The sequence below is a fragment of the Mus caroli genome, chromosome 12 (assembly GCF_900094665.2).
Source record: "Mus caroli chromosome 12, CAROLI_EIJ_v1.1, whole genome shotgun sequence".
Taxonomy (NCBI): domain Eukaryota; kingdom Metazoa; phylum Chordata; class Mammalia; order Rodentia; family Muridae; genus Mus; species Mus caroli.
Window position 1 is genome coordinate 67,740,424 of NC_034581.1, and position 27,000 is coordinate 67,767,423.

Below are 27,000 nucleotides of genomic sequence, written 5' to 3' on the forward strand. Positions count from 1 at the left end.
TGTGTGTGTGTCTCTGTGTGTGTGTGTCTCTGTGTGTGTGTGTCTCTGTGTGTCTGTGTGTGTGTGTCTCTGTGTGTGTGTGTCTCTGTGTGTCTGTGTGTGTGTGTCTCTGTGTGTGTGTGTGTGTGTGTGTGTGTGTGTCTGTGTGTGTGTGTTTCCTCTTGGGTGAGTACTTAGGAGACTACTAGGTTATGTAGCATGCATGTTTAATTTTTAAAAATTTTATAGTTTTCGATTTTTTGTGAGGTCTTATGACTTAAGGCTAAAAGATTTTCTCTTCTGCAAGAATATCCAGTTGACCCAGCACCATCTATTGAAATGACTCTTGTTTTCCCATTAATTTGCTTAAATCGTTTTAAAAGCAGTAATCAGTGCACTGTGGTGCTACAAACCTGGAATCCCAGCTCTAGGGAGACAGGCAGGAGGATCACAAGTACCAGGTCAGGTAGCCTGGGCTACACAGTGATCTGAGGCCAGCCGGGGCTATATACTTAAGGAGAGTCTTTTTCAGAAAGAATCCAATTAAAGGGAAAAACAATTAGTCACATGTGGGTGTATTTCTGAGTCCATTTCTTATTGATTTATGTGCAACTTTGTGCAGTATTCACAAAGTATGCTAAGCCGGGCAGTGGTGGCACACGCCTTTGATCCCAGCACTTGGGAGGCAGAGGCAGGCGGATTTCTGACTTTAAGGCCAAACTGGTCTACAGAGTGAGTTCCAGGACAGCCAGGGCTACACAGAGAAACCCTGTCTTGAAAAACAAAAACACAAAAACAAAACAAAACAAAAACCCCAAAAACCTTACCAACCAACCAAAACCCCCCACAAAGTATGCTGATTACCAAAATGTTGGAATAAGTCTTGCAATTAGGCACTGTGATTTCTTATTTATCCTTTTTATGAAAAGTTTCTTTGATTATCCTATGCCCTTAGAATTTGCATATAAATTTTGAACCATCTGGTAACTTAAAAAAAAAAAAAAAGCTTGCTAGAGTATTGATTGCGATTACATTAAATTTGGGGAAAATTGCCATTTAAAAATGACTGGCTGTACTAATTTGTGAATGTGGTAATACCATCTCTATTGTTTAGGCCTTTGCTTTCAGCCAGCAATGGCCAGTAGTTTCTACTGTGGCTGCGGTCGCTGTCCTTTATTACAGTTTTTCCTAAGTAGTTTTTGGTTCCACTGCTTTTTTTTTTTTAATTTCTGGATATTTGCTACTAATACAAGAATTCAGCTTTATACTAATTTTATATACTACAGTATTTCTAAAGTTTATTCTGGCAGTTGGCTTATAAATTTCCTTAGGATTTTCAGTATAAAGCAGTCATACCATTTATAAATATGACAGGTTTTTATTGTTCATTTCAAAGTGTATTTAGTTAGATTTTTTGGGGGCGTATGGGGAATGGAGCTTGAGATAGGGTTTTGTATCATAGGCTGGCCTCAGATTTTCTGTGCACTTGAGGATAATATTGAATTTTTGGTTCTCTTGCCTCCATCGTCCATGATTAGGATTGCAGTGTGCCACCATGCAGGTCACTGTTTAGTATTAATGCAAGCTACAGCCTGTAGCTTAGTGCTGACTATGGGTGGCAAAAATGGGCATTTCCTGTCCTTTATCTTTGGGGTAGGGAAGAAATGAATCTTTTACCATTTAGTATAATGTTGGTTGCAGCCGCCTTCACGTTTGTGTGCTATTAGCAGGCCTGGGAAGATATGCTTATGCTTTGTCTCCCTCAGTGCCTGCTGCCTCATGGTAGGACTGCTTCCACGGCTAAGTCCCCAACAGGGAAATGACTGTCTTTAAAATGTCCATGTATTTATTTATTTTTATGTGCATACATGTTTTGCCTGCATATGTGTGCACCATGTGCATGCCTATGAATGGTCGCAAGCTAACTTGTGGGTGTTAGGAGCCTATGAAAGAACAGCAAGTTCTTTTAATGGCTCAGACATCTTTCCAGCCCTGAAACTGTTTTAAAAATCTACTCTTGAGCTGAACAGTGGTGGTGCACGCCTTTAATCCCAGCACTCAGGAGGCAGAGGCAGTGGCAGTCGGATCTCTGTGAGTTCAATGTCAGCCTGGTCTACAGAGCAAGTTCCAGGATAGTCAGGGCTACGCAGAGAAACCCTGTCTTGGAAAAACAAAAAGAAAAAAATAACGTGGGAAGGAATTTAGGAAGACACCTGAAATAACTTCTGGCCTCCACACATATATGTACATAAATGAACACTTGTATACATACAGGGAAATAGTACAGCTCTGTTCTGTCCCCCTCTAAACAGAGAGAGAAAGAGAGAGAGAGAAAGAAAGAGAGAATATAAATGTTGAAGACAGATGAAGCTATATCCAAATAGCTTAAAATAGACTTTCTTCAGTTTGGAGTATACTGTAGTTTTCTCAGAGAGTTTCTGCTTGGTAATTTCTCATGCTTTTGGAACATACTCTGTTGTATATGAAATTGTGAACTTTTACAGCATATAACTCAAAAAGGGAATTTTCCCTGTTGCTAAAGAGATTGGATCTTCAGAAGTTATACCCAGAGGTTTCTTTAATTTGTATTCTTAGATTTCAGAGTGTCTTTTACCAATAGGGCCCATGGCTCTGTATACTCCAGGACTTACACAGAGACTCTTCACTGACAATGCCTTGCCTTCTTCTGATTGGCTATGCATGACAAAGTGCACATGGAGGATCAAACCTGGAGGATTGGTTATGTGTTAATCAAAACTGGGTTTACAGTGTTACCTTAGGACCAGGCACACTGTGTTCTCATCCATGGAGTTGCTGTCACCCTGAGAGGCACGTTGCAGGCAAAGAACCTTACTGGTTTTGAGTTTTTCTCGTTCTTTTGTTGTTGTTGTTGTTTTCAAGACAGGGTTTCTCTGTGTAGCCCTGGCTGTCCTGGAACTCTGTAGACCAGGCTGGCCTCAAACTCAGAAATTCGCTTGCCTTTGCCTCCCAAGCGCTGGGACTAAAGGTGTGTGCCACCACACACACCCAGCTGTTTTTCTTGTTCAAGGCTGCCTTGTTTTATTTGTTCTCTTCTTAGGCAGCAAAGACTTCACAGAATTGTGGCTGGACTAGAAGTCAGGCTGATTGGGAACGTCTACAAAATAAAAAAAGGGGAGGTGTGCTGAGTGAGCGTATTCCTTTATGAATGAGCATTATGAATGAGTATTCATGGTAAGGGCATAGCCTCGTCAAGGATCAACCTCCATTTCCTTCTTCAGGCTGGGGCCTGATCCTGCTCCCCACAGAGACCCCATGCTGAGAGTAGCTAACCCTCTGGGCCCAGTTTCCAGACTGATGGTCCCTTTCTATCAGAGCTCACTACCCACCCTACTCTAGCTTTTCTCTAGATGTGTCTGTCTTCTTATTTTCTATTGCCCAAGTCAGATCAGCCCCAAAGCCCTGCAGGTGACTTCAGTGCATGCCTGTAATCCAGCACTGACTGGCTGAGGCAGGAAGATTTGGAGAGCAGTAGGTCATGGTCTGGATGCTGTTGCCAAGCCTGATGACTGTGATTTCTGGAATCCACTTGTTGAAAGAAAGTGAGCCTCAAGTTGCCCTGTTATATTCACAGGTGCTGAGGTGTGTGTGTGTAAACCTGTACACACACACACACACACACACACACATTCACACAAACATACCCAGAGTACACATATCATACACAGACACACAGAGTACACACACACACACACATGCACTCATGTATGCATGTTTATACCAAATGAACATGAACACACACACATCTATCTATCTATCTATCTATCTATCTATCTATCTATCTATCTATCTATACACACACACATGCACTCATGCATGGGTGTTCATACTAAATGAGTGTAGGGGCTATAGAAACAGCTTGGTGGTTAAGAGTACCTGCTGCTCTCACAGAGGACCCAGGTTTAGTTCCTAGCACCCGTTAGGGTGCCTCACAACTGCCTGTAACTACCTCCAGGGAGTCTGAAGTCCTCTTATCTTAGGTCTCTACACTCAGGTGCATATACCCTACACAGATACATGTACATAATTCAAAATAAAAATACATTTTAAAAAATGTGAAAAATATTAATAGGCTGGCCAGAGCTATACAGAAAGATAATGCCTGGAAAAAAAATCTCTATGTCTGTTTTGACAGCAAATTCAAACCCAGCTGTGCTTTGTATTTGGTGATAATGATAATGTGTACCCGTAGTTTATGTAGTTGTCTCTTCAGTTTAGATCTGACTTCTTTTATAAATAAACTTCACGTTTTCTTTTCTTTATTCTCTCCCTCCTCATTTAAATTTGTTGTGTCTGTGTGGTATATAAATGTGTGTACCTGTTTATGTGCGGTGTGTTCATGTGTGTGCAGGTGCCTGTAGAGGCCAGAGGTCAGTGCTTCTATTGCACTCCACCTTATTTTTTGAGGTAGGGAGGGTCCTAATTTGTTTTTTATTACATTTATGTGGCAGTCAGAGGACAGCTAATGAGGATTACTTTTCTCTTTTCACTTTGTGGGTGGATTGAGAAAAGAGATTGAACTCAGGCTGTCAATCTTGGCAGCAAGTGCCATTACCAATTGAGCCATCTCACTGACCTGAGGTTTGACTTTTTAAAAAATTACAAAAAATTTTTTTATTAAATTAATAAAATTTATTTTAAAATATACAACTCAGTATTGATATTTTTAAGTCATCAAAGTAATTTGTAATAGTTAAATGCCTCTTAAATATACATGATATCTTCTGAAGCTAAAAGTAATATGCACTCAATCAGTTTTTAAAATCTATTTGGAACATTAAACATGATAGAAGTAGAAAAAAGTCTCTTATGAAATTCTCTATGAAAGGAAATTGTGACAAGTTCCTGATTAGACAGAAACCATTCCATCTCCAAGGGAGAATACACAGTGTAGCTGTGGCTTCCTAGAATGAATTGGGCAGTGCTCCTTCTGTTTCTATTTTGTGGAATAGTTTGAAGAGTATTGGTATTAGGAAACTGATAGAATTCTGCACTAAAACCATCTGGTCCTGGGCTCTTTTTGGTTGGGAGACTTTTAATGACTGCTTCTATTCTTTAGGGGTTATGGGACTGTTTAGATTGTTTATCTGATCCTGTCTTAACTTTGGTATTTGGTATCTGTCTAGAAAATTGTCCATTTCATCCAGATTTTTCAGTTGTGTTGAATATGGGCTTTTGTAGTTGGATCTGATGATTTTTTGAATTTCCTCAGTTTCTGTTGTTATATCTCCATTTTCATTTCTGATTTTGTTAATTTGGATACTTTCTCTGTGCCCTCTGGTTAGTCAGGCTAAGGGTTTATCTATCTTGTTGATTTTCTTAAAGAACCAGCTCCTGGTTTTGTTGATTCTTTGTGTAGTTCTTTTTGTTTCTACTTGGTTGATTTCAGCCCTGAGTTTGATTATTTCCTGCCATCTACTCCTCTTGGGTGTACTTGCTTCTTTTTGTTCTAGAGCTTTCAGGTGTGCTGTTAAGCTGGTAGTGTAAGCTCTCTCCTGTTTCTCTTTGGAGGCACTCAGAGCTATGAGTTTTCTTCTTAGCACTGCTTTCATTGTGTCCCATAAGTTTGAGTATGTTGTGTCTTCATTTTCATTAAATTCTAAAAAGTCTTTAATTTCTTTCTTTATTTCTTCCTTGACCATGTTATCATTGAGTAGGGCATTGTTCAGCTTCTGTGTGTATGTGGGCTTTCTGTTGTTTTTGTTGGTATTTAAGACCAGCCTTCATCTGTGGTGATCTGATAGGGTGCATGGGATTATTTCAGTCTTCTTGTATCTGTTAAGGCTATTTTGTGACTGATTTATATTGTCAGTTTTGGAGAAGGTACTGTGAGGTGCTTTAGAATGAAATGTTCTATAGATATCTGTTAAATCCATTTGGTTCATAAGTTCTATTAGTTTCACTGTGTCTCTGTTTAGTTTGTGTTTCCATGATCTGTCCATTGATGAGAGTGGGGTGTTGAAGTTGTCCACTATTATTATGTAAGGTACAATGTGTGCTTTGAGCTTTAGTAAAGTTTCTTTTATGAATGTGTATGAGTGTAGATTTTCAGAATTGAGAGTTCATCTTGGTAGATTTTTCCTTTGACCAGTATGGAGTGTTCTTCCTTATCTTTTTTGATAACTTTTGGTTGAAAGCCGATTTCATTCGATATTAGAATGGCTACTCCAGCTTGTTTCTTGGGACTATTTGCTTGGAGAATTGTTTTGCAGCCCTTTACTCTGAGGTAGTGTCTGTCTTTGTCACTGAGGTGCGTTTCCTGTATGCAGCAAAATACTGGGTCCTGTTTATGTATCCAGTCTGTTAGTCTGTGTCTTTTTATTGGGGAATTGAGTCCATTGAGGTTAAAAGATATTAAGTAATAGTGATTATTGCTTCCGGTTATTTTTGTTGTTAGAGGTGGAATTATGTTTGTGTGTCTGTTTTCTTTTGGGTTTGTTGAAAGAAGATTACTTTTTTGCTTTTTTTAGGGTGTAGTTTCCCTCCTTGTGTTGGAGTTTTCCATCTATTATCCTTTGTAGGGATGGATTTGTGGAGAGATATTGTATAAATTTGTTTTTTTCTTGGTTTCTTCATCTATGGTAATTGAGAGTTTTGCTGGGTATAGTAACCTGGGCTGGCATTTGTGTTCTCTTAGGGGCTTTAGAACATCTGCCCAGGATCTTCTAGCTTTTATAGTCTGTGGTGAGAAGTCCCGTGTAATTCTGATAGGTCTACCTTTATACGTTACTTGACCTTTTACCCTTAATGCTTTTAATATTCTTTCTTTGTTTTGTGCATTTGGTGTTTTGACTATATTATGTGATGGAAGAATTTTTTTTTTTTCTGGTCCAATCTATTTGGAGTTCTGTAGGCTTCTTGTATGTTCTTGGACATCTCTTTCTTTAGGTTAGGGAAGTTTTCTTCTATAATTTTGTTGAAGACATTTACTGGTCCTTTAAGTTGGGAATCTTCACTCTCTTCTATACCTATTTTCTTTAAGTTTGGTGTTCTCATTGTGTCCTGGATTTCCTGGAAGTTTTGGGTTAGGAGCTTTTTGCATTTTGCATTTTCTTTGACTGTTGTGTTAATGTTTTCTATGGTATCTTCTGCACCTGAGATTCTCTCTTCTATGTCTTGTATTCTGTTGGTGATGCTTGCATCTATGACTCCTGATCTCTTTCCTAAGTTTTCTATCACCAGGGTTGCCTTCCTTTGTGATTTCTTTATTGTTTCTATTTCCATTTTTAGATCTTGGATGATTTTGTTCAATTCCTTCACCAGTTTGGTTGTATTTTCCTGTAATTCTTTAAGGGATTTTTGTGTTTCCTCTTTAAATTCATCTTCCTTTACCTGTGTTCTCCTGTACTTATTTAAGAGAGTTATTTATGTCCTTCTTAAAGTCCTCTACCATCATCATGAGATGTGATTTTAAATCAGAGCCTTGCTTTTCTGGTGTGTTGGGGTATCCAGGGCTCACTGTGGTGGGAGAACTGGGTTCTGATGATGTCAAGTAGTCTTGGTTTCTGTTGCTTATGTTCTTGCTCTTGCCTTTAGTCATCTGGTCATCTCTGGTGTTAGCTGGTCTTGCTGTCTCTGACTGTGGCTTGTCCCTCCTGCAATCCTGTGTGCCTGCACTCCTGGGAGACCAGCTTTCTCCTGGCGGTATTTGGGTATGGAGAGCTGTGGCACAGCATCAGCTCTGGGCCAAGGTTTGTTTCTTTAAAACTAAATGTAACTATTTAGCCTGGATCAGAACTCAGTTTTAAGATGTCATCAGCTCTGAGTTACCAAGTGAAAATCTTTCAGATTTTACTAAGAGATATTAGGCTATTTGCCTTGACAGTCTTAAGAAATTGGTATAGTTTTTCACTAGTGCAGAAATTGTTGAGAAACAACACAGGATTCCAAGCAGCTAGAAATTTCCTGTTTGAATAGAGGATTAAGAAGTTAATTGCTACATGTGGAAGTGTTAGTGTCTAAGTTGTGGATTTACATACTTATTTGTCAATGTCATCTAATTCAAGTTGTCTCCCCTTCCCCTCTCTTTGCCCGCTCCCTTCTCCTCCCCCTTTTTCCTTTTCCTCTCCCCTCCATTATTCATTCCTTCTCTCCCTCTCTCCCCCACCCCCTGCTGGGTTAGGATGGGATCCATTGCCACATGCATATTAGACTAGCACTGTGTTACTGACTTAGGTTTTTAGCTCTCAGTCTCTTAGTCTTATTTTGTTATTTTTCAGTGTTTTTGAGATTATTCCAAGCTATAACAATTTATAAAGTTATTTAAGCCAGCACAAACTTTTTTTGTCTATTTCATTTAATTTTATTTTGATTGACATGCACACAATTAATAATAATAGGATTCAGGGTGATGTTTTAGCCCAACCATACAGCATGAACAACCTTCCTCTCTTTACCCTGCTATCCATTAATAATCAGTGCTGTGCTTCCAGATATACTTCGTTGAAGTTCAGAATAAAATATTCTTTTGTTTGTTTGTTTGTTTGTTTGTTTTGTGACAGGGGTTGTCTGTGTAGCCCTGGCTTTCCTGGAACTCACTCTGTAGACCAGGCTGGCTTTGAACTCAGAAATCCGCCTTCCTCTGCATTCCAAGTGCTAGGATTAAAGGCGTGTGCCACCACTACCCGGCAGGAATAAAATATTCTTAAATACTGAATCATTAGTGTTTGTCATGAAGAATTCATTACTCTGATATTCCAATTCATTAATTTGGAATTTCTGGTTATAGTGTTTTTAAAAAAAATTATATATTTATCTTTATTATTTTATTTATTTATATTCCAGTAGTTGACCTGCACCTCCCACGTCACCCCCCACCCCCCCCTCAGTTCCTCATCCTGGGTGGGCGCCGGGCAGAGTGAGTGGACCAGAGCAGGAGGGAGAAGAGAAGGAGGAAAAATTATTTCAAATTTATTTTTTGAGGCAGGGTTACTATGTTGTCCTGGCTGGCTTGAAAGTCACTGTGTAGACTATGCTGGCCTAGAACTCATGCTTTTATTTCTAGTGCTGGGGTTAAAACATGAACCACTACATCCAATATGAGTTTTTAAACGAAATATAATTCCAGATTTTTAATATGTTAGTGCATTTTTCCTTTATCATATAAGCTTGCACACACATATACAAACAGAACAGTAGACATTTGTTAATGGTCAGTTGTGCTGTAACCTTGAAATGTGTTATCTGGTAAAATTATGCAACATTCTGAGTTTTTATTTTAAAGATAGGCTTTTGTTTTATTGCTCAGGCTAGGCTTAAATTCATACCAGTCCTCCCATCCTGGTGTCCCGAGCTCAAGGATTACAGGTGTGCATCACCATATCTAGCTTATATTACAGTTTGAAAATATTTTTAATATAGTGTTTTTAAGTTTTCAAACTCAACAGCAGCTGTAAATTGTGTGTTTCATGACAGGATTTTAATTTCTAGACTATCACTCAACTTACACCTAGATTTTATCTGAAAATTTAGGAGATAAAATACAGTTTGGTTTTAGTTAATATGCTTGTCTCTTGGTACCTATAGGGAGTTGGTTTTCAGACCCCGACATGCCAAATCTGAATAGGGTAGCATAATAGTTGTTGATGATTTATGTGTCTTTTCCTCTGGGTGAATCCCAAGTTGGTTGTGTGTGTGGATGAAGAAGCTGTGGATAACGAAGGCCAACAGCACTTTGTAAACATTTACTTTTGAGGTAACAATCTTCCACGTGCTGGTGATACTTGATCGAACTGCCCTTGCTGATTCGTGAATGGTGTTTGGAAGTGGATTGAGCTACTAATGATGTGAACTGAACTGCTGATATCCTGATAATGAAGATTGGATTCACCCCAAAGAACTATTTCTAAACAGACCCACATCCTCCTTTGCCCTATTAACCTTTCCTTCCCACTCCCTCTGGTGGGTGTGGGCTAAAGGGAGGTTAAAGTGTTTAAGAACCCTTACTAAAGTAGGTTTTGAAAAATCTAAGCCAACAAAGTTTCCTGGCTTCTTGATTTTCTTGTGCTTCTTGTCACTTGATCCTGGTGCCTAATTTCAAATGTCCTTTCATTTAGCACTTTCTTGTGCTAGAACTTGATGCTGCAGAGGTGAACAAAAAGATAGTCTTTCCCTGGGGTATTATTGCTAGGGCAGGCAGAGATGTCATGGTTGTGATAAGTGCTGCTTGGAGTCATCTATGGATTGTAGTTTAGCTAATAGGAGAGCAAGGCGCCAACAAGCGCTCAGGTCTTCTATCTCTTGTATTCTGTTATATTCTGTTGGTGCTGCTTGCATCTGTGAAAAAAACTTTTTATTGATTCCTTGTGACTTTAGCACCGCCACCCTGATCCCACACATCTTCCCTCCTATTGTACCCACCCTCCACCCTTGCAGCCTCCCCCCAGGGGGGAATAATCTCATGAAAACTTTAGTTGTGTCATAGTGTATCCCACAGTATACCCTTTTGTCTACACTTCTTTGCTTGTATATGTTTATTGCAGTTATTTGGTCTACAAATACTCTGGCTTCTGTTATTCTATCAATAGTGGCACCTCACTGGTGTCCCGAGCTATCGTTCTCGCAGGCAAGAACACACTCGGACAACCGGATTCTTCTGCAGCAAGCTTTATTGCTTCTTCAGGAGGGAAGACCCAGAACCCGGAAAATGGTGCTGCTTATATAGCCCTCAGTGTGGCGTGTCAGCACCTGATTTGTTGCTCGCTCATCACCTCATTACTACTCCCCGAGATGGGCAGTGACTTCACTCTCGCACTTGCGCACAAGGCTTGTTTACTAGTTAGGCACAGCGGAAGCCAGCGCCAGCGCCATCTTATAATGGCGATTGCTCACGGCATGGCTCTCCACACACTGGGATATCCTGTTGTTGCCTTGTGTCATGGAGCTCCTGTAGTTTTGGATCTATAGGACTGGCTTCTTCATGCACTCTAGCAGTTCATCAATGTGGTAGATGTTGGGATGAGCCAATTCAAAGCCCTGGATCTGGGCCTCAGAGGTATCTGAGTTAGTCAGTCTGCCAGCTCTCTTTCACCCACACCACTGTGGCTGGCTCACCAGCAAGCCCACAATCCCAGCTAGCTCTATTCTCTGCCAAGGTGAGGTGCAGGACCTGCTCTCCAGAGTGTTGGAGCTGTTGAGGGACATTGCTAGTTCTTCCATTCTCATGACTCTCAAGGCCAGTTCTCCCTCCATAGGTGCTGAGGGATGAGGGAAGGGAGGAGAGTATCTCTCCTTCATCTGAGCCACCTCCAGCAGCCAAGAGGCAGGACTAGCTCTCCTGTGTTCATTCCCTCAGGGGCTGGCTCACCCCACATCCAGAGCCAGCTCTACTGTGCTGTCCAGGCAAGGTTCAGGGCCTGATCTTCTGAGTGCTGCAGCTGGTGAGGGGCAGGGCCAGCTCTACCGTCCCCATGACCCTAGGGCCGATCTCCTACCTGCTGCAGGTGATAAGGGGCAAGTGAGGAGGAGGTGATCTCTCCTTCATTCACACCATCACTCAGTAGTTGAGTGGCAGGGCCAACTCTTCCACACTTGTGTCCTCAGGGCCCACTCACCTGCATCTCCTACAACATTCATGTCCCACTCTTCCGTACTCCAGCTGGCTAGGGGTAGGGCCAGCTCTCCTGCTTTCATTCCTCCAGAACCAGCTCTTCCACCCAGGTCATGGGTAGGGCCAATTCTGCACAGCCCTCAGGCATCAACATGTCTCTGGGCAGCAGCCTAGCCCAGGGATGTCTGCCTGACCTTTGCTAGTAACATACCCCTGCTACTGAATGGCCTCAGACCCAGACTTTCCCGTGCTCCCAAGCACAGACCAGGACCTCACCTTGGTCCCAGGGTGCATCACTGTCTAGGCACATCAGGCTGTTCCTTATTACCCTCCAGTTCTGTTTCTCTTCACTGTGTACACACCCTTCTGTTTCTCTCTCAATTCCATCTCTCTACCACTTACTTGCTCCTCTTAGGAGCCCAGGGTTATCTCAGGAGAGGTCTCAGGAGTTCTATGACCCGCTTGGACATTTTGGCACAGGGTAGGGCCATCTCAGGCATGATCTGCCCCCAAACTTGCTTTGTGCTAGACTGGTGGTCATCTTGGGCTAGCTCCCTGTCTGGGCTCCATAGCACCAGTGTGGTGGTTGTCTTGGGATCATTCCTTACCCAGTCCTGCACTAGTGGCCCCAGACCAGGGTCATCTGTCTCAGGCTCCCTCCTGTCCAGGCCCTTAGTTCCAAGTGGGGTTCTTCTAGTCCCTGCCTTCTTCTGCCCTGGGAGCTTGTCCCTGCCTGTGCAGAACCCTGAATTAGTTGTCTCGTTAGCTTTCTGTCCAGCCTCCTGGTACCAGTCTTCTCAGGCTTGCTCTTTTCAGGGTCTGTTAGGCTACTAATGATTCAGTTGTTCACAGGTCAGAACACTGAGCACAGGCATAGCCCTCTCCTCTCTGCCTTCTACTGATGCACATGTGACACAGCAGCCGCACCTGCAAAGCCTCTAGGGGCCGTTGGTTTTACAATCATTCTGCCCCATCTTCTGCAATGTTCTCTGGGCCTTAGGTTTTGGGGGTCATTTTATAGCTGTATCCACTGGGTCTGGGCTCCACAACTCTGCATTTTGGGATTTTGAAAATTATTAATGCTTTGATGAGAAAGTATCAGATCATTTGCCTCAAAAGGGAGACTTTTCCATTACATTCTCTACCACATGAAATGATTTATTGTAGGTATCCTTAATCTTGGCTATATAACCAGGCCCAAGTTAAATAAATTAGAATTTTAAGTAACACTGCTTTATGCATAACACTTTTCTAATCAGTGACTGAATGATAAAATCATCTTTCCTTAGCTTAAATTTTATATTCATTCTAAAAGAAAGAAAATATTTTTATTTCCCAAAAGATCATCCTGTACTTTTTTATTTTGGAGATTATAATGTTACTTTGAAGGAAGTAAGTCTTCTAGTTAGATATTTAAGTAATAAAAATTGGACAGCCATGCACAGTGGTGCATGTTTGTAATTCTAACACTTAAGAGGCTGAATCCAGAAAATTACAAGTTTGAGGCCAACCTGAGCTTTGTTGCCAGATTTTGTTTTAAAACAAAAATAAAATAAAAATTGAGATGAGTTTGAGCAGATAAAGTGAGAGAAACTGAAGTGTGAAATATTCAAATTGTGTACAGTCTTTTTTTTTTTTTTTTTTTTCCGAGACCGAGTTTCTCTGTGTAGCCCTGGCTGTCCTGGAACTCACTTTGTAGACCAGGCTGGCCTTGAACTCAGAAATCCACCTGCCTCTGCCTCCTGAGTGCTGAGACTAAAGGCATGCGCCACCACGCCCGGCTTGTGTACAGTTTTTATGTGATTAAACAATGTGTGTATTGTAAATGAGTATAATAAACATAGGCATTAATGAAGTGATATGGCCACATTAATCTGAAGTCTGCACAAATGGAATCAAGGTGCATATTGCCTTTGCTTTTCTTCAGGTTTGAGTCCTGACTATCAGAGTTAGCTACTGTATGTCCTCTATAAAAGATTGATGCTTTTCCTGTCGGTAAAAGTGTAGGAAGCCAGACTTTGTGTAGCTCTTCCCACATTGCTCTGGGAAAGACTATTCCATTTCTCTCCCTGCAGGGACTCATGACTGTGCTGTTTCTCTGAGACACCTTCACGACACAGGGTTTCTTGATGTTGTTACTTTTAACTTACTAAGATCTCTAATTTTTTAGCCTTTGAATTTAGTAGCATGTTCCAAGGTGAAGCAAATACACAGGTGGAATGTTTAACCTGTAATTGTGTAATTTTCTGAGTAGTAAAACTGAAGGAACATTTGAGAGGTAATTATACGGAGTGGCTTTGTTGTTAAGCACCTGATCCATCTCTTATTTCTGGGGAAGGGTCATGTTTCAGTGGCCGTGGGATCTAGGTTTTGGGCAGCTGGACAGCAGGGGAAGTAAAATCGTGGCTGGAGAAAGTACATGGTGCTCTCCTGTACCAGACTAGGTTCTGTCTCAGAGGATAATGGATTCCACACTGGTGACTCAGCCTCCTGTGCTCTTACCAGGGCCAGGCTCATTATCGGTTTTCATCATGGCAGACTCAGCAGTCTCATACCAAGAAGCTGAAACAGTTGGAAAGTAACCAGACATTTCCACATGGTGGTTGTAAGAGAGGACTATCCCTCTACTCTTTTGCTCTATTATACAGTTTTCTTGCTAAACTGTAACTCTTTTGGAAATGGTTATAATGTGTTGTTACTTTTCGGGGCAAAGATTGTGCCTCATGATCTACTTACTTAATTTAGACAATGAGACTAAGTATATTTTAAGAATGGGAAGATTCCCTGTTAGAAAAGTTTTCCACACACCAGATTCTAGGAATAGTCTTCTTCAGATTGTACTCTGGGCTCTCAGTCAATTGACTGACCTTTAGATCAGAATATCAAATACAAGTTTTGGGTCCATCAAAGCCAAACATTTCAGAATAAACTTAAAGTAGGAACTTTTGGGTGCTGGTGATATAGCTTAGTCTAATAGTACTTGCCAGTATGTGCAAGGCCTTGGGTTTGGTTTCTAACACTAACACATACACATGCACACACACAAACACACATGCACAGGCACATGCACAGAGATAGGCTTACACAGAAACATACACAGACAGACACATAGAGACACAGAGACATATACATAGCCACGCACACAGATACACTCAGTCTCACAGGTGCATAGACACAGACACACTCAGACACAGCTACACGCACGCGCGAGCATACACACACACACACACACAAGAGGAACAGATTTCTTAATAAAGCCTCTCACCTTAGGAACTGAGGAAGAGCAAGTGCCTCCTGCTTTTAGAGTGTCTCCTTTCCAGGTTTATAAATTGTGAATTGAGTGAGTGAATGAATTTGATGTGTGTGCATATGTGTGTGTAAAGGTCAGAGTGCAACCTGCAATTCTTGAGCTTAGGTCACCAAGCTGGGCATCAAGTGCTTTTAATTGCTGATCCATTTCTCTGGCACAAATCCTTTATTAGCAGAGTGTTAACTATCATAGTAAGTATGGCTTGTTTTATTTCTATACTTAGTGGATTTAGGTATTGTCAAATAGTTGAAACAAAACTTTATTTTGTTGGTTTTTCCCTCTCTATCATTGGGAATTGAACCTCGTGCATACTATGCACGTGCTCTCCCCAACACTGAGCCCAGCCTGGGGTGGATTTCTTTCTAAAGTTGTAGTTTCCTTTCATGAACTTTAGTGGACACTGCTCATGTGGACTGGGTTATCATTACAGAGTGATCTTTGCCTTAGGAATCAGGACTCTTTGGTTATTGAATGTCACTCATAGTAAACATTTCATGGCTGTTTCCCCTTTTTTTTAATCCTTTTTTTTTTTTAAATTTATTTTATTTTTATTATATGTAAGTACACTGTAGCTGTCTTCAGACACTCCAGAAGAGGGAGTCAGATCTCTTTAAGGATGGTTGTGAGTCACCATGTGGTTGCTGGGATTTGAACTCAGGACCTTCGGAAGAGCAGTTGGGTGCTCTTACCCACTGAGCCATCTCACCAGCCCCTAATCCTTGTTTTATAAATAGTTTTATGTGTATTTTTAAACCTACTTTTGTGCAATAATTCTTTGTATCAGATAATATCTTGACTGAGATAAAATGACCTAGTCTTTGAATTCATATTAGAGTCTCATTCTATTGGCCAGGCTGGTCTGGAATTCTATGTAGACCAGGCTAGCCTCAGACTCACAGAATCCACCAGCTTCTTCCTGAGTGTTGGGATTAAAGAAACCACCATGCCTGACCTCATAAATTGTGTGTGTTTTTTTAAACCATGTATTTATATTTTTCCCTTTCCAGTCTTTTCTTTTCTTTCCAGTATTTTCTTGATTTTATTTGTCTTTGAGTATTTTTTCCTTTCCTGTTATAGTAATCATCTGCTTTTGTGTTACAAAGCAGATTATTGCTGTAATTTAAGTCAGTAACTTGAAGTTTGGAAGACCAATGTTTAGAAATTCTGTATTTAGCTGGGTCTGGAGGTGTAGGCCTGTCATCTTAGCTCCTTGCAAAGCTGTGAGGCAGGAGAATGACAAGGTCATTGCTTGCCCTGGGATACAGAGTAATTTCAATGCTATCTGGGCAGCTTGGTTAAATCCTGACTCAAACCAGAAAGTAAAAGCTGAGGGCTGGCGGGATTGCTCAGTGGGTAAGGGCTCTTGCCTCCAAACTTGATAATTCTGAGTTTGATCTCAGAAGCCTCATGATGGAAGCAGAGGACCAACTTGAGGAAATTGTTCTTAGGCTTCCACTGTGCCATGCCATGCCATGCTCTGTACATATGCCTACATTCAACATTACACACATACAAATAAATTAATAAAGATTTAAAATAATTATTTTTAAAAGGTTAATAAACAAGGATTGAGGCTATATATAGCTCTGTGGAATGCTTGCCTGGTGCACATGAGGTATAATCACCAGTAAAACACACACATGCACACATATGCACACACACATATACATGGATATGCACACATACACACACATTTGTGTTATACCTCTTAGCAAGTCTCATTTTCATGATTTTTGAAAAGTGCTTTTTTCAATCGTGCCTATTGGATTTTAGATAGCTTCAAGTGAATCAACAAGACAGTGATTGAAAGTGTTTTCAAGTACTGTATGGTAAAAGGGTTCTATATATTATGGTATGTTTTTAAAATGTATTTTAAATAACTGTGCCTCACCAAAATTAAATTGAGACTACCACTTGGATGGAAAGGTTTTCTGAGCTGTACAAGATCATATACATATAAAGTTAAAGAAGAAAACACAGAGGACTGCGGGGGAAGCCTGGTGGTAGAGTCCATACCCAGCTTGGATGAGACCTTGAGTTCAGTCCCCAGTATAAGCAGGGGATGAGGGGATTTGATACCCAAAAGATCCAAGAAAAGAAAACTCAACATTTTTTCTTGCAGCACATTTTAAAATTGAATTTATCAACTGCTGTATAGAGGTGGCTTATTACTATGTATAGATGTCATACAGCCCAAAGGCACTTCATAAATCATATAGTTGGCAATTTATTTTAATGGATCAGATTACAGATTTTTTTTCCTTTTAGGAGTTTTGATATTAGAATGTTAGGAATTCAGAATGGTTCCCCCTTCTCCCATTTAAATGAAATTAATGAAGTTAAGAAATTTATATCTAAGGAGTTAGGCAGTGCAGTTCTTGTTGGTGTTCCCCACAACATTCAAACAAGCACACTTGCTTGTTTATCACTTGTTTTTAATTTAATTTATGGATGGAACGGCCATTACAACATGTCGGTAGTTACAACCTATGTCATTTAAAATGATGAATGAGTTTATTTTCCAACTTCTTAGGAACTTAAGGTTTTTGGGTTTTATAAGTTCATATTAATCCATCCGGTAGAGCATAACATTTTAACATACCTTTCAGAGGCGCAGTGATAGAAAAAAATGATCGAATTGCTTATTGTCAAAACAAAGAAGTGCTTTAGAGACCTTAATTAATGCATCTAACTTCAGTGTTACTTGGCAAGCTCTCCACTTACTAATGTGTCGGTTGTACCTTGTGATTTCATTAATGTCAAGTAGTGAAAACTCAGAATTTATGGTGAGTTGTAATTCAGCAGTAATTTTTCTAAAACCTGTCATTATCTGTAATTTAGAAACACAATGACCAGGAAGCAGTATTAGTATAAGCATAGTTTTATAAGTTCATATTAATCCATCCGGTAGAGCATAACATTTTAACATACCTTTCAGAGGCGCAGTGATAGAAAAAAATGATCGAATTGCTTATTGTCAAAACAAAGAAGTGCTTTAGAAATGGCTACCTAAGAAGCTGCTTTGCTGCGTGAAAACGTAAGCTCTGAGAGGTGCAGCCACACGGCTTATCTTCCAGTGACAATTGTCGCCTGTTTGGGTTTATAGCTAATGCAGGTGTTGGTGAGTTAGAATTCTCAACTTGTTGTTTGGCATGGAAAATGGTTATTTTGCTGGTTATACACTGTACTATCTTTTAAGACTTACCTGATTTATGAGTAAGAACCAACTTATTCTCTTTTAGTGTAACATGATAGTTGTTAGTGTCATGTTGTGCATGTGGAACTAGTGTATAAATATATTAAAAATAGTCTATACATATTATTTATAGCAATAATTTTCAAGGTCAAAATAGAGAACAAAATCAAACACTTAAGTTGTATAGTGTTGTTGTCAGTGTCCTTGTCTAGAGCATCCGTTAGTCTTGAGAGCGTTCCCTTGTTTACAACTCTATATTTATGTCTGCAGTAACATGGGCCTTGCTAAGCAAGCCTTTGCTATTAGCTGGTCAGGTAGTAGAGCTAGTTGTCTTTGACTCAACTCTATCCACTAGCTGTCTGGTAGGCTATTAAATAGATAAAGTTTATCAGAAGAGTTTAGAAGTTAATGGGCTGTTTTGTTTGGAACCCAGACTCCTGGTCACTTGTTTTATGTTTAATTACTGACTGTGAGGAGAACATTAGCCAAAGCCTTAGAGCTTTGATGAAAGTAAGGAAGATTGGAGACAAATTCAGAGGTAAGAGTAGTAACATGAGTCATCACATTTGGTTTTTGTTTGTTTGTTTCTTTCTTTCTTTCTTTTTTTCTTTTTTCTTTTTTGAAAAAACAATGTCTTATGTCGCCCAGGCTTGCCTCAGACTCTTGGCAGTTCTCCTGCCTCAGATTCCCAAATGCTGGATTTACTGGTATGACGGCCATTCTCTGATCACACTTGGAATTTTGATGGTTATTTGAAGAATGAAAATGTGAAGATTTAGTAAAAGTCTTTCTGGAATAGGGCAGATGATATATAGGTAGATCAGTAAGCAAATTATTTAGCAGCAGTGGTCAGTGAAATGATTTCCAAGCTGGTTATAAAAAGAAGTGTAATGAGGAATGAACTATAGTTAGAGAAAGAAAGTATAAATGATAGAGGTCTGGTCATGTAGATCAGAGAGAATTGAAGGATGGCTAAAGGATTGGCAGTGCTGACTCAGAAAGACTTAACCAGTGTTTGGGAGTGTAATCAAATAGGCTGATAACCTCCAGTGCTGGAGAAGAGAATGACGAGAAAGCTAAACACAAGAAAATGTTTAAACAATAAAAAAATTACATGATTATCTAAAAATGATCATTGGAAAATAGATATAATCAGAATTTTATTGCTCATGGTGGCTATTTATGATTGCTCTGAACATAAAAATGCTAGATGTCTTGCAGATCTGAGATGCTGCATGCTGTTTAGTTTTTTTTTTTTTTTTGGAGACAGGGTTTCTCTGTGTAGCTCTGGCTGTCCTGGAGCTCACTTTGTAGACCAGGCTGGCCTGGAACTCAGAAATCTGCCTGCCTCTGCCTCCTGAGTGCTGGGATTAAAGGCGTAACTACCACCACGCCCAGTTATGCTGTTTAGTTTTAAACTTTTAATTTTTAATATGATATAAGCAGAGATTGGAGATAACCTTCACTAAGTTTACAATCCTTATAATCTGTCTCTACAATTTGGATGTGTGTGTGTGTGTATATATACATATATACACACATATATATATATACACACACACACACATACACATATAATCCTGACACATAAAAGCAAAGCTAAAACTTAAAAATAATTTTATAAATGGACTTAATGTTCTAATTTTTGTTTTGTTTTGCTTTGTTTTGGGTAGATATTTGTTAAAACTTTATATATCATTGAAAACTTGAAACAAAATGGTAGAATAAATATTCTCTGAGAAATCGGAGGGCTAGGATGTAGCTCAGTTGGTAGAGTAGCCTAAGACGTGCAAGGGCCTAGGTTCATGCTCAGCACCACCAAGGATGAACAGCCAAAACCAAACAAGAGAAGTAGGAGTTTGGCGAGTGACTGGAGTCTTAGTACTCCTGAGACTGAGACAGGAGGATTGCTGTATAAAAACTTTAGGGCAAGCCTGGGCTACATAGTGAGTTTTGGGCCAGTCTGTGGCATGGTATGAGGAACCCTGTTTGAACTTCTCTCACCTTGAAAAAGTTAAAAAGTAATAAGAAAGAGATGTTTTCAAATAACATGAAGGAAATATGTTCAGTAGTAAAAACTGTTCCTAAGTAAATCAAGTTCCAGAGTTTCCGTTTTAATGTGTAAGCTTGTGCTCAGAGCATTGTTTCTTTTACATGAACATTTCAACTGTAGGAGCAGATCAGGACGATGGTTTCCATATGCTTCTGGAGGTGTTAACAGTGCACTTGTAGGTTGGAAATGCAATATAACCTGCACTCCATTCTGGAAGGTGAGTAAAGAGCATGTCACGGTTATATTTACAAGTAACCCCGTGCATTGTGGATTTGTAACTTCAGCTTTATGAGTTTCTGGAAGCTGCAAATCATTCCTCCACAAAGTGTAGTCTGACATGTGTTCTCAGTCTGGCCCAGTGCGTCCCTCCACAACACACAGTTGATTCCTATAGACTCTTTGTAGGGAGAATTCAGCCCATCATGGGGCTCAATTTTAAGAGATTTAGGATATCTAAAACAATGAGGATGATTGGGGAAGTAATAAAACCCAAGCAGTAATTTCATCTGTGACCCTTTAGATCTTCCTAGTTATCTTGAAGGCAGGAACTCAAGTGTTTAATACTCTGTGTGTGTGTGTGTGTGTGTGTGTATGTGAGTATGTGTGTGTGTTTATATGACTAGGGACACAGATGTTTGTGCTATTATATACTGTACATGGATGTTAGAGGTTGATGTCTTTCTCAATTTGAGGCAAGGTCTCAGTTGAACCCAGAACTTTCTGACTCAACTACTGCAGCTAGCTAGCTTACTCTAGGGGTCCTGTCTCTGCCTCCCAGCCACTGGGACTGCAAGAGTAGCACTTCCATGCCCAAGTGATATTTATGAGGGGATGACCTGAATTTAGGTCCTCACACCTGGGTGCTTTGCCCGAAAGCATCACCTCAGCCTCCTCTTTGGTTGACTGAAAAGCTTTGCTTAACCCATTATCATTTTGTCTTGGTCTTTATAAATGGTGTGAACCTACTGAAAGACAAAGGAAAATTGCAGTAGTTTTCAAGATATACCTGCACAGGGCTTTGGTAACTTTTTGAAGTAACAAATCTTTTTAAATGGAGTTGTGGTAAGAGGGGAATTAGAACATTCTAGGAAGTTTTTTTTAAAACTACTATTTCTATAGAAATGTTTAGAGTGTCACAGGTACAGTGGAGAAGGCTCTATGTTCATTGTCTCTTTTAGTATTTTTTTTAAAAGATTTATTTTTATTAGTAGTATTATTACTTTCTGCCACTTTCCTCCTTTTATTGAAGTAGATTCTTCTCTCACATAATATATCCTGATTACAGTCCTCCCCCCGAGTTCCTCCCCACCTCCCCTCCCATCTGGATCCACTCCCTTTCTGTTTCTCATTAGAAAACAAACAGGCTTGTAAGGAGTAATAATGAAATAAAATATAACATAATAAAATACAGTAAGATGAAACAAGAACTAACACATCAGAGTTGGACAAGGCGAGTGAGGAAAAGAGCCCAAGAGGAGGTACAAGAATCAGAGACCCACTCTCAGGGAGCCAACACTGAACTAGAAGCCATAATATAAGTGAGAGGATCTGAGGGGAAAAAAAGCAAAACAGCTGCACTCTCAGGTCTTCATGTTGCTAATTCATAGCTATAACTTGGTTACTGTTATGAATCATAATGTAAATATTTTTGGAAATAGGGGTTTGTCAAAAGGTACATGCTTTTAACCACTGAACCACCTCTTTTAACCTCATTTATTTTTTCTAATAGCTCTGATTCATGAGTACTTATACATCTCTTCCAGGTGAAGGGGCTGAAACTTTGAGACCTATAGGAACTTCCCTGATAGAACAGAACTAGCAGGTCATACTTAGTGCAACTCATCTGAGAAAGAGGAAGAGGTCTTCAGAGCAGAATCTTAGAATCATAGATCTCAGGGTAGACAGCTACTGATGTCAAGAGTGAGGGTTGAAGGTGTATACACAGGTTGTGAAGCTGTAGGTGAGGGGAATGGTCCAGAATGCTTGATATCAAGAAGGCAAGGAAAGGAGTGTTAAGATCATGGCTGGGTCATTAATGAGGATGTTTGAGTTGCCAAAAAATGATGATGGTAACAGTGGGGAGTGGGGACATCACAAGGTAGATACACAGGGCTGTTGAGGGAGGAGAGTAGGAGTGTTTCATAACCAAGGTAAATGTGGTGGGGGTGGGGAGGGAGAGAGGGACCTTTGATCATTATCACATATGTATAAACATATTCAGTAGATATTAGAGTGGTTGTGACAGAAAGAAAGCATACCATATTCAAAACAGTTTAGGAGCTGTTTTGTTAAGCGTAGTGTTAAGAAACTAAGACTGTGGGTATGGCTCAGGGGTTGAATGCTTGCCTCGTATGTGTGAGGCCCTGAATTTTATTGCTAACACACTGTTCCCATCCCCCACAGTTAGTAGTTGAGGAAAGTAGCTTTAGGAAATTAGCTCTCTAGTTATGTGTGTGTTTCTCTCTGTTTATAATCCCATTTTGTTTACATACAACCTTTTGTTTAAGAATGTAGGCATATCACTTGGAGATGATTTTCCCACTTTTTTATTTTGAAGCATTCACACGAACCCCACTACAGGCAGTTGATTTGATGTTATGTGCTTTTGCATACGTTAAGACCTTTTACATTTTCAAATGCTATTTTTATCCATTTATTTATTCAAGACAGGCTCTCAGGTAGTCCAGGTTGGCCTTGAATTTGCCATATAGGTGAGGCTGGCCCTGAATTCTTGTCTCCTGTTTCCTCCTGAGTACTGGAATTACAAGTCTCATCGCCTCCAGCTCTTTACTTTTTATATAGAATTTTTATTTGATTTGACTTTTCTAGATAGGGTTTCTCTCTGGCTGCCCTGGAACTCACTAGACCAGGCTGGCCTTGAACTTGGATATCTGCCTGCCTTTGCCTCCTGGGATTAAAGGTGGATGACACCATTGCCTGGCTTTTGAGACAGGTTCTCACTGTATCGTTGGCTACTCTGAACTTGCTACATAGACCAGGATGACCAAGAACTCCGAGAACTCTACCTGCCTGTACTTTGTGAGTGCTGAGATTAAAGGTGTGCCACCATGCTATCTATACATTATGGTTGGAGCATGAAGTAGAGGGGAACTTTTTATTCATAGTAGCCAAGAAGCAGAGAGAGTTATTGGGAGATGGCTCAGTGGGTAAAGTCTTTGCCATGCAGGCATGAAGACAGAGCCCTTTCTCTAAATTTCTTTCATTAGGCTCCATCTCCATGCTTTTTCAGTAGCACTATGCTCTGAGGACAAACATAGGCCTCTGGAGGATATTCAAGATTTAAACCATTAAAATCATAGCATGAACCTAACCTGGCAGTAGTGTGCTGGTTTTGATAGTTAGTATTCACTTTTACTATGCCCACATAGACTTAGGTGAATATGGGGTGCAAACCTATGAATAGTTGTGAATAGAAGATGAATTGACATTAAAATTTCTGGATTCAAGTTTCTACTCTTTCTTCCTTGCTAGGACAGGAGCTGTAGAAGAGTCAGATAAGTATAATAGAGTTCTGGCTCAAGTCTAGCTCATAGTAGGTCTCTGTTCTTACCTGGTGGTCACTTAATTGCTTCCTAGATGTGTAGTTAGGGTAGACATGCATAGTAATTGGTAGAAGTCTCCTGTTGGCCTCAGTAGGTAAGTCAAATGAAAACATAAAACTATGCCTTCCTTTGCTCTGTAAAGTGCAGCACATTTATTTACGGAGTTTACACATTTGTTACAGAGTTTATATATTTGTTGGGTATAGATTTGATTGTCTGCTGCCAATACTACTTTCTGAGGATTTACAGTGGGATCTTGATTAATACTATTATACTGATTCTTGTCAAGAGTCCTACTTATAGGAAAAGATTAAGACACTGAGCCTCAATTCATAAATCTCTTGGTCCAATTCAGTTCTGCTTTATCTGCAATCCTCTGATTGATAGAGAAGTTACATTTGTGGTCTCATAAAGATGCAGCTGAAAACTAGGCATGGTGGCACACACCTGTAATCTAGCACCCAAGGGGCAGAAGCAGATGGTGAGTTTGAAGACATCTGGAGTAATGCAGCAAGTTTGTCTCAAAACTTGAGATGTCTGATTGGAGGTAGTTGTCTGCAGGAATTGACAGCATCTTCCAGGATCCTAATTATATAGCTTGGACACATGGCTATTATATAGAAGGGTATTTGATGTCCTCAACTGATAGGATGCATGGGTCCTTGAACACAGGGATTAGAGTAGGAGTACTCTCACTTGACACCTTCAAAGTTCTCATTCATGTAACTTTAGGCTATGTGAATTTAGAGGTCTTGTTTTCATAAGGGGAAATGTCCCATTAGAGAACAGACACAAATGAGGGCTTCTTTAAGATGTCCCTGTTGTTTGGTCACTTGGAGCAACTTATGCCAGAAGATTATGGGGGAAACAAAAGAGTTACCATCCAAGCAAGGGCAATTGACTCATTATCATGAGGGGTTCAGGGAAGAATTTGTCTGGCACTCAGAGGAGCCTCTGGAATGTCTCTTGGTGTTCCCAAACCCATTACTGCACTAAATGTACAAGTATAGCAGCTGCAGCCTGCAGAATGTGTAGAACCAGGCATTGAGGGCTTTTAGAGATAAGGGTTTGGGTAAACATAATAGCAAGTTGCCGTGCCAGCAGCTGTTGGCAGAGGATGAGGGGACTTTAGAGTGGGACGATGCCAGTAATGGCCAAGAAATGAACTGCAGCATCGAGGCTATAGGCTGTTCCCTTTTGGAAAGATTTCCTGTGGAAAAAGAGAAGACTCCTTAATAAGCTCTTCTGGGTAAAGGGATCCTTCTCTAAGAGACAAACATTTTTGGATGGTTTGTCTAAGCATTTTCTATAGCATTTTATGATTGATTTGTAGAACCCATATATAGTCTGAATAATTTACGTACTGTGGCAGCGCTTTCAGTAGTATTGCATAGTTTTGCATAGAAGTTAAATTTGAATAAAATGAAATTTACTAGTCTTTTTTTTTTTAAACATAATTTAAAGTTTTGAAGTTACCATTAGGAATTTCTTGCCCCAAAGTCATAATTATGTCCTCCAATAATTTCATTAAAACTTAAACTTTTATTTTTTGTTTTTGTTTCACATGAAATTTATTTATTTATTTATTTATTTATTTATTTATTTATTTATTGGTTTTTTTCGAGACAGGGTTTCTCTGTGTATCCCTGGCTGTCCTGGAACTCACTTTGTAGACCAGGCTGGCCTCGAACTCAGAAATCCGCCTGCCCCTGCCTCCTAAGTATTGGTAGTGTGTGCCATCACTGTCCAGTGAAATTAACTTTTTGTATTGAGGAAGATAGTGATTTCCCCTCATCTAGAAAGGCAGTGGTGTCTCAAGCATTTAGTAAGTGGTATTCCTTTATACATTGATTGCTATGCTCTCTCTTTCCTGTGTCAAATTCTCAGATATGTATGGGTCTTTTTAAAAAAAAAGTTAATACAGTCTCACCATATAGCCCAAGTAATCCTGGAGCTCACCATTTGTAGCCCACGTTGGTGTTGAACTCAGTCTTCCGGTCTCAGCCTACAAGTGATGGGATTAGAGATATGAGCCACCCTGCTAGGCTTTCTTTATGCTTTTAAAACTAAAGTATATTTGTTTCTTGGCATGTGATGGTATTTTGATATTAAATGAATCCATATCTGTCTTCCTGAAATGGCAATTTTACCTAAAAATAAATAATTGATACTTATTTGTAGGTGTTTTCTAATAAAACAACTAGGACCATTATAAAGACAAGGAAATTTTTCATCAGTTTTTTAAAAGATAAAATATTGTATTTTTTAGCAATGTTGACCCAAGGGAGGTTTGGGGGAACATTTGAGGCTGTGTCTGCAATCTTTTTGAAAGCAGTCTCCTTGGCCTTTTTAGAGTAATATTGGAAAAAGTGTAGGTCTATGTTACAGCAAATGTGTTTATTGTCAAAATATTCTTTTTATTGTTATATTTCTAAATTTTGAGTATAATGTTTCTTATTTTAGTTCTCTGTACTTTGTATTTTGAAATGCCAGTGTTTTGTCTTTAATTTCTCAAGACCCAGCTCAGTTTGGTCTGTTTCTTCTTGGTACTTTTATATTTGTGACGCTTGTTCCTAGAGTGCCTTTGGATTCTGGGTCTGCCTGACTCATTGATTAGTTGTGATGGTTCACATTCACTGTGAGCATATCATGTACGTATCTGCTGGTTTGTGACCCTGTAAGCTATGGAGAACTTAGACTTGGATGATAACGCTGGAGGAAAGGTTGCCTGAGTGCTGGGGAAACAACTAGAAGATACCCCTGCTGCAAGCAGATGTGGAGTCAGAGCCTGTCTCACAACCTCCTGCTTCTGCTACCCACAGCTCTCCCCAGCCCCTTCCGGAGCTTTACCTGTACTCTACTCCTCCCTGAGCTTCCCCTCCCCCTGCCTCCCTCCCAGCCCCCTTCCTTCTTCCTGTCTTTTTACAGGGATCTCACTATGTTCCTAACCCTAGACTCAAACTCCTGAGCTCAAAAGGTTTTCCTGTACCAGCCTCCAAAAGCAGGTGAGACTGTAAGCACATGCCTCCACCTCTGTAAATTTTTAAAAATGAAACTAAAAGACAGAGCTGAGAATGGTAACTCATGTCTAATAATCTCAGGAATCGGGTGGGAGGCTGAGGCATGAGGACGGCCATGAGGCCAGCCTGGGCTACATTATGAATTCAAGACCAGCCTAGGTTAGAGAGTGAGAGACTGTCTTTAAAAACTCCCACCATAATTTCTGTATCCATTCCTCTGTTGAGGGGCATCTGGGTTCTTTCCAGCTTCTGGCTATTATAAATAGGGCTGCTATGAACATAGTGGAGCATG

At 40.0% G+C, this 27,000-nt stretch overlaps 1 protein-coding gene and 1 non-coding gene across 3 annotated transcripts in view; one reads left to right on the top strand and one right to left on the bottom strand.

The window, feature by feature from the left end:
* The window catches only part of Mnat1 (MNAT1 component of CDK activating kinase), a 144,542-nt gene that overhangs the window by 9,950 nt on the left and 107,592 nt on the right, over nucleotides 1-27,000 (top strand). The gene's annotated exons all lie outside the window — the stretch shown is intronic.
* LOC115032855 lies at nucleotides 12,385-12,515 on the bottom strand. The gene has a single exon (XR_003838514.1). It is a non-coding gene; the product is annotated as a small nucleolar RNA SNORA17 (small nucleolar RNA).